Source organism: Ambystoma mexicanum, chromosome 3p, assembly GCF_040938575.1.
Source record: "Ambystoma mexicanum isolate Mex_15411 chromosome 3p, UKY_AmexF1_1, whole genome shotgun sequence".
In the NCBI taxonomy this organism is placed as follows: Eukaryota; Metazoa; Chordata; class Amphibia; order Caudata; family Ambystomatidae; genus Ambystoma; species Ambystoma mexicanum.
Genome location: NC_090925.1, coordinates 167,650,527 through 167,665,663, shown reverse-complemented (window position 1 = coordinate 167,665,663; position 15,137 = coordinate 167,650,527). Strand labels below are relative to the sequence as shown.

At 46.2% G+C, this 15,137-nt stretch overlaps 1 long non-coding RNA gene across 2 annotated transcripts in view; it reads right to left on the bottom strand.

Annotated features, from left to right (window-relative positions):
* Window positions 1-2,698: 2,698 nt before the first annotated feature.
* Window positions 2,699-15,137, bottom strand: part of LOC138580211 (uncharacterized) — an 88,199-nt gene continuing 75,760 nt past the window's right edge. For both annotated transcript variants that reach the window (XR_011304206.1, XR_011304207.1), the window contains 2 exons: window positions 3,210-3,318; window positions 2,699-3,071 (listed from right to left, as the gene is read on the bottom strand). This is a non-coding gene — a long non-coding RNA (uncharacterized lncRNA). The remainder of the gene's footprint in view (window positions 3,072-3,209; window positions 3,319-15,137) is intronic.

Genomic DNA, 15,137 nt, shown 5'->3' with positions numbered 1-15,137 from the left:
TATCATTATGAGCCCCGCAAGGCCACGGCAGAGTGTCAGCAATCGTTTGCTTCCTGACTCTCTGGAAGTCTTAACAACCCCACTAGATCCTGCATGATTGCTACCAGATAATATTTCTATATTAAGGGGTGAATGCACATGGATCCCACCAGCTTCCAGACAAAGACTAACAAGGCTTTCAAGACACATGGTCTAGTTAGTCGTACTTGGCTAAATTGTATGCCCACATGGCACCACCCCTGATCTGTTTTTCTCTGCTGCCTCCCAATAAATGCCCCTCTCTAGGTTTTTCTTCTCCTCCTCATGCCTCCACTGAGGTTCTCCTCCATGTGATCTATTCCTTTCCCATCAGCGACTTAGCCCTATTTGTTCCCATTCAATCACTTTTCCTTCCGGGCCTTCCTCCTCTCCTTACCATCTTCCATCATTTTCCTTTCCCTGTTTCCGCTTTCTAACTGCTTCCTGTTTTCTGGCCTCCACTCTCCACCCGCCTCCAAGTTCCTTTTTTCTCCTTCCTCTGAGTCTTAATTGGAGTCATGATGGAGGCATTGTGGGAACCTCTGTGCAAAAAAGCAATTGGGCCTTCCCATTGGCTAGGGCTGGATTGGACCTCTGATATCTCATGTGTATACTTGACTCATGGGGTGAGTCAAGGCTCCAGGACAGGAGTGCAAAAACGGTGGATCACCATATGGAAGTCAGGCTGGTATTTAGTCACCCTCGACCCACCTCCCACATTTTGAATAAGAGGACATCTAAGGTGGGGCTGTGGCCACTCCTAGCACCCACGGTCTGCTATCCCCACCAACAATCTCTCCCTAATTCCATCGGTGAGCTTTGCAGTTTCACATGTGCAATGCTCCCAAGTAGATGTTCTGTTCTCTGCTTGCAGGAAGTGTGGTTTGTTGGAACCTGTAATCAGAGCTTGCAAGTCATTTACCTAATAGGGTAAGGGTACGAACATGGGGTCTAGAGGAGGCGTAATGTTTTGGGTGCTACAGAGTGGTCAGGCGCAGGGTACATTCGAAAGGACTGTCTCAATGGATATCTCCTTGCAAATACTCACTGCGGTATTGGCACGATAGCTGGTGTCAGACTAGGCACAGTCTCATGTCTCCAATACAAGGGATGTAGGGGGGCAGGATCTCCTGCAGATGTATATATCTGCCCCTCTACAAACACAAACCTTCCATACATAATGTCGGTTTGGACCAAGGTTAAGGATCGTGACAAAGGGTCAAGAAGAGGCGTAGTGTTTTGGGCGATACAGAGTGATCAAGAGCGGGTTCTCGCATCCAGATGTGGGTAGGGTCAGGCGAGATGGGGGCTACTATTACTTAAAATCAACCACGATCCGACGATAGGTAACTGGGTTGTTCATGGTGCTTTATCATATGACCGATGCAACATACTGAGAACAATTGATTTCCAGGCTACAAAGGCGTCAGTGGGATTACGATTGTGAGAGTGCAATGACCGAGCCCATGCTCTCATTTTAGCTTCACACCAGGTTTCAAAGTCATACAACCATAATTTGAATTGGGGGCCTCTCAGGGATCTCCAAGACATGGCAATTCTCCTCTTGACAAGTATAAATCTGTCCATAAATCTGATGACATGTTTGTGTCTGCCCTGTCTGGAATATGTACACAACAGGCACTCCATCGGGTCCAGTTGTATCTAGAAACCCCAGCCCCTATGCCAGCCAGTTCGATTCGGGACCAGAAATCTTGTACTTTCATTCATTTGCAGAACATGTGTATAAGGTCTGCGTTATCCTGGTAGCACCAGGGGCAGACAGACCGAGTGTTTTTCTTGAATTTGGCAACCTTGCTAGGGGTCATACAGGTGCGGTGAAGGACATTCCGTGATACGTTTTTAGGGAAACCTAGCACACGCTCCCACTCCTTGTCAGTGAGTACGGCGCCATATCAGTCTCAGACCAGGTTTTCTAATGCTGGATCTACCCAGTAAGAAGGTGTATAACCTCATTATAGGCCTTAAGCCATCATCCAGTGAGGAGACCAGGGCCAGGAATGTTGATTCTGCTGTTTCCTCAGGCCACCCACTCCATCTAAGTTTTGATACCCCCCTCACCTTCATATACCTAAGAAACTGTCCCTTGGTAAGGCCTAACTGGAGATTCAAATCCACCAGGTCCTTGAACCTTCCATTATCATCATATAATATCACAATAATCAGGGTGAGAGCAAAACACACACTTTCATCATTCTGAACCTATGTGCAAGAAAGACATTGGGCCTCATTAAGAGTGAGGCGTAACGGGTTAACAGGCTCCGCTAAAGGAGGCGGACCCGTTAAACCTGTTCCGCCTCATTACAAGCTCCCCTCGCGGGACCCGGTAAGTAACGCCTGGTCAAACCAGGCGCCCTTACCGTGTCCCGCAAGGGGAAGAGGGAGCAAACAACGGGTCGCTCGTGATCGGCCCGTTGTTTGCACCCTCTCCCATTCCCATTGAGCCCCATGGGGGCTCATATGGGAATGGGAAAGGTCCGGGCACAAGTTCCTGGAGGGAGGAATTACCGGGCCCTGCAAACTCGGAATGGGCTAGTAATTCCCCATTCTGGGAACCCGGACCTGGACCTGATTTCGGCGGCAGCCATGCCGCCAATAGCGGCATGGCTACCGCCAAAGTCATAATGAGGCCCATTGTTTCTCAAACAGTTGTGGCAATCGCTGGAGTTTTCACCTCAAGCCTTTAATGCACATATGTGAATCACAGTGTAACAGAAAGGACACTATAAACTTTATACAAATGAGTACAACATATATACAAGTACAGTCCAGTCAAATTGACTGGAATTAATGAACAAAGGCATGTTCTTTCGTTTTGAAATTTTGCAGGATTCAATCAACAGATAACATGTCCGCACTACACATGTTCACAGTGCACAGGTAACAGTGTTGATGTTGGACACTAGTGACAATAAAGAAGGTAGTCGACACGACTGTGTTTCGGCCAAAAATAAGCTGTAGAATGAAGCTTGAATGTAGTTGGCCTTCATCAGGATGATAGAGCAGGTTGGAGGAAAGGAGTATCCTTGTGGTCTCTGTCAAAAAATGACGAGAGAGAAGTGGTTCAGAAAGTGTGTGATCACATAAAGAATTACTTATTCAAAGAGGCTATTAATGTTAATATTAGCAAGAAAGGCAGTAATGGTGTTAGAATAACACCTCACTTGGCTTACCGTGTGCAGGAATACGCTACGGTAGGAGGCTCATGAGCTGATCTCCTGTTCCAAATGTAGGAGATTGGTACCACTTGTTTGCTTAGTGGAATCTGGCATGTCCGAGTGCCTTTAGAGAAAGACAAAAAGGGGATATCCAAGAGACTGTTATTCCAGGTGGAGCGCACTTAGACCAGATTCTTTGCTTCATCATGACTTCATTCATGTGTTTATAGATACCACTGAGAGTAGATAGCAGGTGTTGCTTCACTATTAGATAGTATTAGCAGTCCATGCATTTGACTTGTTCTAGCCACATTTGGATTCAAAATAGTTTTGCAAGATGCAATCTGTGTAGTACATACATTATTCTCATCATTGATGTGTGCCCACTCATTTTTAACGCAAACATGCCATTTTCAAAATGATCATGCTATTCACGGAATTTGCCGAAAACATGCCATCACTTTCATACTGATGTCCAGTCATTTTACGACTGGCTTGCTCAAACACATACAGATGCAACATTTTGCAGGATGCAATCTATGTGGTACATACATTATTTTCATCACTGATATGTGCCCACTCATTTTTGAGTGATGAACATTAGTGATGGACATTAGTGAAATTGTAAAGGAACCTAGGAAGGACAACCATTTTGACAATGCCGATTTTGCCCATGAGAGACAGTGGCAACCGAGACCACAAGGACATGGATTTCTTGTGGCCACCCACCACTTTCATTGTATTATGTTTATGTGTGTCCTCTGGTGTATGTGTGGTCTTTATTCCCAAAGAATACATCACCCAGAGGAGACCCAAGTCAGTTAGGACAACCAGGTTTTGTCCACAAAGACTGTCCAAAGGGAAGAGAGAGGATTTCCACCTAATGAAGTAGATTCCGGATAATTCTGCAATTCTATTCAGCACATCTAGGATCATGGGGAGATTGTGTTGCGGTTCACGTAGGTAGTGCAGAAAATTATCTGCATACATTGATATTAACCGTCCATGATGCCTGGTTCCAGGTATTCCTGGTGCAAGAATGCTGTTAGGGGTTCCATAGCTAGTATGTATAGCATGGGTGGAAGAGGGCAACCATGACGGGTCCCCCGGCATAAGTTCCATACTCCAGAAATCTTGCAGCCAGATTTCACCCACACTGTTGGTGACGTGTACAAAAACACTACCCGTCTGATGAAGCTCTCTCCCAGCCCAAAACTCCTCAGTGAGGCAAGCAACCATTCCTAGTATACCTAGTCAAATGCCTTGATGGCATTTCTGGACGCCACCACATAGCGTTCCTCTCGAGAGTTTGTTTGGTCATTAATAGGCTGAAGTCTGGGGAGGTTCAGGGTGGTACTGGGACCTGGTGTGACACCAGTTTGGAGCGTGTGTATCAGGGAGGAAATTAACTTGCGAAAGCGCACCGCCAGAACCGTTGTGAAAATCTTGATGTCATAGTTCAGCATTGCAAGAGGGCAATAAAATCACACCTGTCCATAGGTTTCCCAGGTTTGGGAATGGGTATCACCAGGGTCTCCCTCATGCTAGCTGGCATTATGCCCTTCTTGAATGCCTCTTCAAAGACCTTTATGAGTATTGGGGCTTGAGTAGGGCCATATGCCTTGTAGAACTCCAGAGGGAGTCCATCACTACCTGGCCTCTTACAGGTAGCGAGGGATGTGATTGCTTCACCTATTTCTTTCACAGTGATGGGCTGATCGAGGGAGGTTTGCTGGTCAGCAGTGAGTCTCTGGAGGCGAATCAGTGAGAGAGCTTCTTGGGGAACTAAGTTATCGTGGCTGTACAATTGAGTTTAGTAAGCAGCGAAGATATCATTGATCACCTGTTGAGATCTCCAAGAAACCCTGCACTCGTCGAGGAGCAGCGAGGTTCGGGGTCTAGGGTGTTGACATTTACAGAGCCACACCAATAGTCTCCCAGGTTTATCTCCCTCCGTGTGGGCCAGAGCCGTCTTGTGGCATAGTCAAATTTAGACAGTTCCCCCATGCCTCATGACACTGAGAACAGATCTCAGCCAGTTTATCCTCAGTCACTTCACAGTTCTGGTATTTGGCTTCTAGCAATGTAATCTCCTTCTCAATGGCCCCCAGCTCTTTCCTTAGTTTTCGTGAATGCCACAGGCACTCGCTATGGCCTCCCCTCTGTTTACTACCTTCATTGTTCCCCAGATGGTCCCACAGCTGTCCATGCTCCCGACATTATGATAGAATAGGTTAGTCATGGATGTTAATAGCTCTCTCCTGAAAAAATCTTCAGTCAACACACTAGTAGGCATGCACCATGTCGGGAAAGGGATGAAGTTCAAATCAACCATGAGGGGAGAGTGATCTGTCATTGTACGGCCCATGTATTCCACGCTGCAGAATTCAGTTAAGTGCCCCGACCCAACAAAGAGATGGTCAATTCTAGTGTGTAGTTTGTGGGAAGAAGAGTAATAGGATCAACCCATCGTATTTGGATGCAGCTCCCTCCAAATGTCGACTAGGTCTAGATCTGTTAAAGTGAGATTTAGGGCCTTGTTAGCTGGGGGGGTTGTCACGGGGGTAAAGGATCTGTCGAGCGTTATATCTCACACAGTTAAAGTCACATCCCCATAAAGTGAAGTGTTGCCATGGTATTGCCATGTGCCTGTGAGCCCCGACAAGTTCCAGGGGGCTCCCCTGCTTGTTCAAGATGAATTTCCCACTCAATCCCGACCCCCAAAGAGCCAAGAGTGTGTGACCTTGGTTTGTAATGCGTAAAGCGTCATCCCAGCGTCCGCCAGTTATGCCAGACATCAACCCCTGTGTGCCGTACTGCATGGAGTAAACAAAAATGTAACATTAACAACACAACTTAAAAACTTTGCCCAACAAAACCACTTTGTTCAGACATTCCGGTGCCGACGGGGCCTGGAGAGGCCGTTTTTGTACCAGCTAGCCAGACCAGCAACAGGCCGGTACCCAGTGTCAACTCATGAGCGGTTGAGTAAGACCAACAGTGGGTAACTGAATGTTGCCCCCACTGTGTACAAGAAGTATTTGTAGCAGCATCTGGTCTGAGACCCAGTAGCACTAATCAAGGGAAACCAGCAAAATGGGCCAGGAGTTACAGACTTGCTTTCCTGTCCAATAAGGAGCAATGCATATGCTAAGTGTATATGCAGCCTCAGGACTGTCCAAAAAGTATGATTTGCCATTGTAAAGGATGTTCAGTCTTGTAGGGCATATATGCATATATTTGAGCCCTATTTGCCTGAGCCTCGCTTTGATAGGCGCAAATGTGTTTCTGTAGTATAGTCTGGATAAATAGCGATTATGGAGTTGCCGTGTAGTATCTCGCCCCCTTCCGAGTGTCGTGAGATTACTTCCTGTCTCGGAACTTAAGTATCCTAGCAATCACTGGTCTAGGGTGGGATCCAGGGGGTGACCTCTTTTGGAGGGATCGGTTGGCTCGTTCAACTGCGAAACCCTGTAACAATTTACCTGGGCCAATCTCTTGTAGTAGTAGGTTTTCAAAGTAGGAGGTCAGATCCTGGCCTTCAGTTTCCTCTGGTACCCCCAAGCACAAGTATATTGTTCCTATATGATCTGCCTTCGGCATCCTCAAAACGCATTTCCAGCTGAGCGTTCTGTCTTTCCAGCTCCTTGACTCATACTTCTAGGTCTCTAGTGGGGACCAAAGTGTCATTCAGTAGGGACCCTGCAGTTGTGACTCTCTCAGACAACTGCCTGATGTTCTGTCTGAGTAGTAGTACATCAACTATTACCACATCTATCCTGTTCTGTAGAGATGTTTGCAAGGCAGCAATTGTGGCTAGAACGTGATTTTCCTGTGGGTCGTGGGTGGGATCTTGTGGCATTGTCTGCTCAGTGCCCATCTCCTGAGGTACCCCTATATGTTTGTTTCGGCCCGCAAACTAGTCCAGGATAATGGGTTTCTCTGTGTGCTTTGGGGTGGCATCGCAAGCGGTAAGTCACAAAGGCAGGGTGGGGAATGTGACTGCACACTACATTACCAGATAATCAAGACTGGGGTTATGAGGAGGCACAAGGTGATGTGATTGCTGTACCCCCCAGTTTGCACAGCATGGCCTTTGCTGCAGGAGGGTCTCACCCGGACCAGGTGGGCAAAACCAATGGTGAAGTCGCTGTGTGGTTGTGGTCGGGTAAAGAGATGGAGGGTACAGTGTGGGTGTAATACGCAGGCGTTGCCAGTAGTCCCCCACCCCCAAAAAGGGAAAAGCTGTATAGTTTGCAAGTCTCTGCTACCCCACCAGCTCGGGCTGGGAAGCAGCTGTTATCATCAGGAACAGCTTGTTCAGGGACCCCCCCTGCATGATTGACGGGTCGGGCCCTCAAAAATCCGACTCCAAAGCCAAGGTTCCTTGCAAGCGGATAATGCAGGCAGCTACTGCTGGGGCCACCATAGCAGGAAAGGAAACACAGCAGATAGACCGGGAGCATGGATATTTGGAGGTGCACTATGCCGGTGAGGATGCAGGCTGCTGCGTGGCTCCTGCCATTGTCCAGGCAGCTCCCACTCCAGGCCTGAGTATAAAGGCACAGTTCAGACCTGCAGCACCTTGCCGCAGCACACCAACCCCAGAATACAAAACAGCTTTCCAGGCGAGCAGCACCATAGCGTGCGCTGATGGCCGGTATGTCCGCTCAGTGTCCCAGCCCTGGCTCCGCTCCACCGAGGGCGGGATCTGCTCTCCAGCCCACACACCCTGTGGATTTTATATACCAGCAACCAGCTTCATTGGGTCCCGGCAGATGGCCACTCCAGATTCAGGCTGGACGTATGGACGTCGGCTCTCGGGCAGAGGTCAGATCAATATGGGCAACGTAGTTTGACCCCACTGGCAATTTTCTCTTTCAGCCACACTGATTCATGGCAGCTGCCATCTTAGTGAGTAGGGGTCTCCACTTCCAGTGCAAGTTTCTCCGCCGTGCCAGCATTGATTTGGGTTGGAATAAGGATGACCAGATGGGCGTCTGATTCTCTTACATTGGGATGTTTTCTTAGTGCAAATTCAAGCAGCATTGCTAACAGCTACCAGGATCAGGCCAGGATCTCGGTGGGAGCTCTAAGCAGTCACAGCCTCACTGCACGAGCTCAGGCCACGCCCCCCGAGGGGTCCACCATATACCTCCTCCAGGTAGACATTTCGGAATGGTGCCAGGGTCTCCTGAGTCCCTCTATATGATCCAGGTCAGTGACTCAATCACATACCCCACATTTCCATTAGACCCCATACCCCTAGATTATCTTTCCTATTTTATGGGTGTGAAAGGGGGTGATGACTCAAAAATCAGCAATCGACCCAAGTTTGCCTTTCCAATGTTCCACCCTCAAAGGTGGGCATATATATTCGTATGTCATGATAACATTGCGAATGTCGCATGGGCTGTTATATGCCCGAACTTTTGGACCCTTAAATAATATTTTAAAGCATCCATTGCCCATTTAATTGTGAGCCACAATGAGAGCATAGTTCCGCTACCTTGGAAATAATGTCCTGCTCACATGTACAATAGATGCTCATGTCTCTCTCTCTCTTCTGATAAAAAAATTCCCCACTAGGAATTAGTTCATGAATAAAGGTTGAAGAGAAGTATCTCAAAGTGAAAGAGATGTTCGCTGAGGGTGTTGATTAAGTAAAAAAGAAAACAAGTACGAGGGCAAATGAAGTGTCAAGTAGCAACATGTAGGCAAGGTTTTCATTGCTGCAGATGGGTGTGGGGCTAATATGCATTTCAGTAAATGAAATATTGGAACTCTAACTGCTTGACTCACAACCCCTTGCCCACCTCTACCAAACAATCAATAGAGCGCTCAACCAAGAGCTTTCAACTGCTGCTCAACTGAACTGAAGTTGAGCACTGGTTGAGATTTTCACATGCAAATTAGATTGCTGAACTCCAAGCAATCCTTGTAAGTGCTCAATCAAAGCTCAACTCCACCTCAACAGGTCCTCAACTTAACACATTGAGGGTTTGTTGAACATTGGTTTACTGAAAGTGCTCACATGTGAGTGCTCTACTTGTTTCACAGTTTCAATGGGACTAACGGTGGTGTGTAACTTGCATTGAATATATGCTTGGTGAACGCTCATTTAAAATGTTTGCATCGGCAGGGTTAAACTGGGAAAAGTAATGTGCACGACCCACATTTGCAAATCTTTTTCAGAACACACTATGGTGGGATAGTGCGAATGGAAGGCAGAAGGGTTCCCAATGTGCCCAGAGATGACAGTGCAGACAAACCACACTGATTGCCTTGATCACGGTCCCATCTTCTCAGGCCCTGAAGCGTTCTTCTTCTGGCACGCTCTTCACTCTTTAGTGTTTAATTAGAGACTTCTTGCTTGAAAAGAACGTCTACTTCAGCTGCCAGATGCTTAGGAGTACTCCCATTTCAGCTGCCAGATGCTTAAGAGTACTCCTATGTCAGTTGCCAGATGATCTAAGTCTGGGACTCAAACCTTTGATAATTCAGCATGTTTGATAATGGGCAAATGTGCATTTTACAGGAACCTTACAGTGAGCATTTAAGAAGTGTGTGACTTGTATCCAAAATCAAATGTACTCTTTTACAGCAAAAGGACAATATGAGTATTCACATTCAATAAATGCAGTTGTCCGTAACATATATGAAAAGGTTTTCTTGGATAGACAATTTGGCAAAAAATGGCACCTGGAAACAATACATATTGATAAACCATGTGTCCCTACAACAGTGCATTTTGTGGTTCTAACAGGTAAGTTATCTCTAGATTGCACACTTGTTTGAGCCCATTCCGTCCCACAGACAAGGGCATAAAGGCTTTGGGGCTTTCCTGGAATAGGTGATTTGTCAGGCAATTCAATGGCCAACAGTAACCTTGGACATGAAGGCCCACAGTTCAACTCTGTCAGTTTTCTGTTTGCATTTAGATGTGAGGTCCACAATATGTGTATTAACCAGTGAATCATATATACTTAGAGCTAGAAGGTGTTCAAGAAGGATCCCATGACCCTGCTTGACTAGTTTTCTTTAATGCCCATCCCATGGATAATAGACTGTCTCTTCCCCATTTAGTAAATGTAAACCAAACTCTTTCAAACGCGATTTTTGCTTTTCAGGATGAATTAGCCTGGTCATTTACTCCCATCTGGCCGCCAAAATGCTTACTGTGCATTCATTTGCTAAGGTTGGAAGGTTGAATTGGGTGATTCTGAGATGAATGTCGACCAATCTGCAGACCTCCTTTTCCTGGTCTGTCTCCAAACCTGGCTTCTTGAGTCTTCTGCATTTCACAAATAACAGACACCAGCCACTTTGTCTCAGGGGAGACTCCTCCTGGCATACTGATTACTGCCACGTCATCTTTGTGGACATCTTCAACATCCCCCATCAAGGGATCAGGGGCATTACAGCTGGGTAAGTGTGATGGGACACCATCAGTGAGGGAAGACTAGCTTGAACTTCATTGACCTTTATTAATAAAATTATACAGGTAGCTTTTTGTCTCTGGAAGTGAGGTCTGCTAATCAGCCCATTCCTTTCATATTGTTCCATACTAGAAAAGCATTATTCACGCATGTGACCTTGCTAAGGTGTCTACTGACACCTCTGAGCAGCTGCCTCTGTATTGGTAGCATGACAAAGCGATATGCGCATTCCTTTCAGCAACTGTTGCAACCAAGCATCCTGCATATCAGGATATTCCTTTAACTATGGACAACCTTGAGCCTAAATTGAATTATGTAATTGTGGGCCCCAGGAGCTGCTGGTAGGTGGCAAATATACAATTAAGCGATGTATGGTTATGACAGGGTGCTCTCTAGGACTTCAAAATTATTGTGGCCAAAACCTATTGATGTTTTTTTTATTATTAGCCAGGTTACCTGTGACCTTCCTGGTCAGGACCTCTGGTGTGTTCACTGCATGGGGCTGAGCTCCAACCAAAGCAAGCCAGTTGGGTGTGGCCCTAGCAAAAGACTGCCTTCCATGGAAAAGGTTTGACACCTCCACTATATATTTTATTTTTCATTTATTGGTCATTTGTTAGGCGCTTATACAATTAGCAAAAATTGTTTCAAAGCAGGAATAAAGGCAGGAATGTCCCAAGGAGTCACAGACAGGTCCAGCTGTAGGTAAACCAGGCACCCTACCGGCCAAAAAATCCCTCATTGTCGGCAATGGTATTGCTGGTTCCAGTAATGACGGCAAATCCGCTCATGCAGTTCTCTGAGACTACATGAATGGGGATTTACAGCATCACTCCGGCACATGTAATTGAGCGGCAATGGTAACTACATTTGCCGGTATCCTGGCAGATCTACTGCCAGGATACCAGCAAGCTTAGAATGAGGCCCATTCTTCACAAATTGTGGGTAGCGCGGTGTACCAAGATGAAAGGTCTTAGTTAAGTTCTGAGATTAATTTAGGTACCATGTCTCATCGAGGTCCCAGGGTAGTCTCACTAGTGCAGAGCTGGCGAAAAGAAGATTCCTTCGAGAGGAAAGGAGTTAGGCCCCAGCACAACAAAAGAAAATTATTGAGAGGCAGAAACAGAAGGATTGAGCGATGTTGCACAGGTTAGAACTTGAGGGCCAGAGTGAGGCATGCAAACAGACCTCTAGAGGGGAGGGGAGAATTTCAAGCAGTGTCACCCAAGGAAAACTTAGGTGACACCTCATTTAGGACTTAGTCCTGCCAGATGAGGTGGGAAATACAACTATAATTGGCTTGTAGCTCTGGAGTTAGCCTTCAAGCTAAAGGATGTGGAAATAGGATTATGGGGTACAGCACTGATGAGTTGCTTACCGGCACAGCATACTGTCATCATCATTCAGTTAGCCCCTCAGGAGAGGCCCATATGTGATGGCCACCATCATTAGGAAGTTCACCAAGACCAGAGCACACTACATAAGAGTTTTAAAGCAGTCACCAAAAGACACAACCACACGTTTGAGGCATTTACTAATTTACCCTTGAAGTATCTGTGTGGGTGCATCACTTGTAACACATTTGACAGATTGGAGGGAATGTATAATTGTGGTGGCACACACGGATTGCAATTTGTGAGGCATTATCACAACAATATCTAGTGGACACAAATATCACAGATACTAGGGAGTCTAAAGGCTGCTGATAGGTATGTGAGTACTTGTATGCAGAAAAAGGCTCAAGTGAGTATACCCAAACTAGAAGAAAAAGCTTCTGATAAAGGTCAAAGGTTATTGGGTTTCTTCAAAGAAAAGCCCCAAAAATATGATAGGAAATCCTAGCTACATGGCTCATCAGCACCAACAGAAAAGAGGAGTGAGGGTATTTCTAACACTGAGACATCAACACCCTCAATATACGAAGGCTGTCATCCATGTGGGTACATTATCCATAGGAAAGGCGATGCAGTCTGTAAGGGCAGAGCCAGACAGGCAATAGTCCCAGCTGGCCTCATGGAAGATGCCATCCTCAATGTGGGCTTCCTAGTGGATGTGTAACTCTGAGTGGGAAAGGTATCACACCACTTTAAGGGGATGTAGGGTGCACCCTATGACACCAGCCCAGATTGCAAGCTCAGAGGGTTTGATGGTCCCAGCCAATGCCCACTGGAAATGGTAGAATCCTGCTGAAGAAGGGAAACCTCCAAGCAGTGCATAGCGGTAACAGACTCCAACAGATTTCCTGTTACGGAATGACCATTCTAATCCCAAAATAATTGTGATGGTCACCAGATGTACAGCTAAGGAAGCAACCAGAGGAGAAGCACTTGAGACTATGGGCCCCCGAGGTTCTACCTTCTGGATAGTGCATGAGACCTCTCTAGTGCCTAGTCCAGATCCCAATCCCACTGAGGCACTTGCTCATATGGGACAGTGCTATTATTCTGACTACTGTGATAGCATTGGCCTCAGTGATCTCAGGGTTGCCTAGTGGCATAGCAAAGCAACCTGAGATGTAGGCCATGACAGCATCAGGCAAAGTGGACCTCCTAGAACTTAGTTAGTTGTCTCGCCTAAACCCCCAAGTCAGCCTGACTGTTTGCAAGGCACAGAGAGACTGCCCTGCTGCAGCAGGTCTGCAGACGCAGGCAGATGAACATGCTTTGGATGAGTAACCTTTGTTGCTCAAGGTTAACTGGGGGAATGGTCTTGTGTATATTGAGCCTGCAGATTCTGGGGCAGAAGGCGACCAGGGATTGGTTGTTCCCCAATGGCACAGGAGGGCTCTCCTATTCTTGGCTCATGACTTTCCTTTATCAGGTCGCTTAGGAGTGACTAAGGCAGGTGGACTGCTAATGTTGACTGGCCCCTATGGGTGCAAGTCATGAAGGGTGGCTTGCAAGAGCACCCAAGGAGATCATGGGATGTTCTCCTACTCAACCTGATGGTCACCTACGGATAAGTGCCACAGAACAGAGTAGGGTTTATTGTATTTGTTCTTCTGCTTGGCCATCATGTGCGGGGTCCCCTAAGTCTAGTGCAAGAGTCATACATGTCACCCCCACCTCGATCAGATAATGTTCATCATGACCAGTGCAGTCCAGGTGGAAAATGATTCCCTGTCTACTCTACAACTAAAAACCGATAGCCAATGGGATGTCTGTCTCTTTAACCTGACTCCAGGCCTACTGGATGTGACCAGCCACTCTGTCCTACACATTTCTGACAAAAGATACCTCAATTAGCACTACCTACACATTATGGCTAACTCAAAATTATTGGATTCATTTATTAGTTTGTCAAAGTATATTTGATCTACCCTCAATAACTAACTAGTTGGGCGGAAACATCTAATTTTATGCTTGATTAAGTTAAATGAGAAATTGATGGCAACATACACCCATAGTCCTCTTTCCTGAAGCTCATTCAGAAATTGAGCCTGAGTTCTCCAGCCTTTGAACATGACTATCTGGACCAATAGCAAAGGCCTTCTAACCAAAGTGTGAGTCTCCATCTTTGATGCGTATTATTGAAATCATCTGCACTTTCACTTCAAAGACACATTTGCGTGTGTTCCTCGAGTAACCATGCGCTAGTGACTCAATTTGTGAAATCAATGTATCAATGGCATTTTTGGGCAATGATGGATGCCCCGTCTCATAAGCACTGTACATTATACAACTCAAATGAGCAAACAAATAAATAATCCGTTTTGTTTTACAGCTTGCTTCCAATGTTCATTCAATCTTTGTTAGCAGCAGATCATGATATGTTTAATTCCACATCTAAGACCATCCCTTTCTCAAGTGGCTGTGAAAACATAAAGCCACGCAAGACAAACATCAACATGTTTCATTCCCATTGCCCTTGCTCAGGCGGACCCTTAAAACATGTTCATCATTAAAATTAGGCCCCGGTGCCACTTATGCCACTTGCTGGTTGGATAATAGTTCACAGAGAGCATCCGCTCTTGTCCCGAAAATCAATGACTCAAGTGTGCCAACCCTGCACATCCAATTTTAATTTAACCAATGAGGACCCTCCCTCCTGACCATACAAACCTCTGTGCATGTTGCGTGTGGGAGTGCCCTCCTCTCGATGAAGCAAAGGGACCAAATCCAAAAGGTCTCTCTTAATGTCTGCTCGCGTTTGTGTCTTTCTGTATTAGTCCTGATTTTACTAGGATGTTCGTGATGTTGCATGCATGTTTGTAGACATACATTGGTGGAGTATTTGGTAAATTTACCCAGTTCCAGACCCATTTGTTGAATCCTCCTTTGCTTAGATTGTATGGCATATTGTGTAAAAGGTTACTGGACACATTAATCTCTCTTGTCATTTAGGTTTAACTGGATCAGCTAGAATGTCATCCCGCTGCATAGCTTTTGCATGATCCGAACTCCGGTTCTTCATGGAAACCGTGTTCCATAAATGCTTGAAATAGCGTCGTCCCTACAACCACAAAGTCGCCATCTTTGCTACTGGTCCGGCTGGCTCCCAAGTA